The following is a 1474-nucleotide window of genomic DNA, read 5'->3' on the forward strand; positions in this document are numbered from 1 at the left end:
TCAGCAGGTATACTCCGGTCTCTAAAGCATAGCCCCAGAAGGACTTCGGAAGATCTGTCTGACTCATCATAGACCGAACCATGTCTAACAGTGTTCGATTTCTCCGTTCAGACATGTCGTTCCACTATGGCATTCCAGGAGGAGTTAATTGTGATACAATACCACAATCAACCAGATAGTCAGTGAACTCTTGGCTCATATATGCGCCACCACGATCCGATCGAAGTGTCTTGATCATCTTGCCAAGCTGGTTCTGTATTTCGTTTCTGAAAGCCTTGAACATTTCAAGTGTCTCAGACTTATGTCTCATCAAATAGACATAACCGTATCGACTGAAATCATCAGTGAACGTAACGAAATACAGATAAACTCCTCTAGCTGGACAGCTCATTGGTCTGCATACATCACTATGTATAAGTGTCAATAACTCTGTCGCTCTCTGTCCTTTCCCAAGGATGCTTCGTCATCTTGCCCATTAAACAAGACTCGCATGATTCAAGAGACTCAAAGTCAAATGAATCCAAAAGACCTTCAGAACTAAGCCTCTGAATGCGCTTCTCGTTTATATGGCCTAGACGACAATGCGCTTCCAGGACGTATGACTTCTTGTTGTGCTTGAGAACTATTCTCAAGTTACGATACCAGTCTAAGAAGTTCGTCCCAGTCAATTTATCCTTCTCAAGGATAGATCGCATCGTCAAACTCGGTACCCTACCGGTTGACGTCATGTCCTACAAAAGAGACAAAACAGAACGAACAAAACAAATGCAGATTCTATTAATGATCTACTACCAGCTAGTCCATCATCAATCAGTGTCAATCTATCTATGATCCACTACCAGCTAGTCCATCATCAAAGAATGACAACATAGATGCAAAGATGAGCTATATTCCCATAAAGAAAACTAACCCTACAATAATTTTCTATATGGGACTAAGATCCGTATTTCACATAAGAACAAGTTTTTACACTCAGCCTTATGCTATTTAGGTAGACATCTAATGTCAATCACATCCAATGTGATTCTTAGATCCTTTATGAGACTTATGATATCAAATATCATTGCATATTCAAGCTGTACCATTAAGTTTCAAGTCAAAAATTGACAACTTAACCCAAGATAAACCATATTCAAGCTCTAGGAACCACGATTTCCTACCCTGCCTCACAAAGATAATCCGGCACGCTCAGCTTTGGCATGACCCGTGTTACGGACGATCGATGCCTTGACAAGCGCTCTAGTAATGGGAGGTACACACTTAGCATTACATAAACAAGGGATTTTCGAAACCACACTTAGATCAAGCATCTACTTTCAAGCTATGAGAACCACCATTTCTCCATCTTGCCTCACCAAGATAATATGGCACACCCAGCTTTGGCATGGCCCATGACACGTACGATCGAGGCCTTGACAAGTGCTTTACTCGTAGAGCTATTAGATCTAACCGGTTTCTGTGCAATGATTAACAT

Source organism: Tarenaya hassleriana, unplaced genomic scaffold, assembly GCF_000463585.1.
Source record: "Tarenaya hassleriana unplaced genomic scaffold, ASM46358v1 Cleome332, whole genome shotgun sequence".
Lineage (NCBI taxonomy): Eukaryota > Viridiplantae > Streptophyta > Magnoliopsida > Brassicales > Cleomaceae > Tarenaya > Tarenaya hassleriana.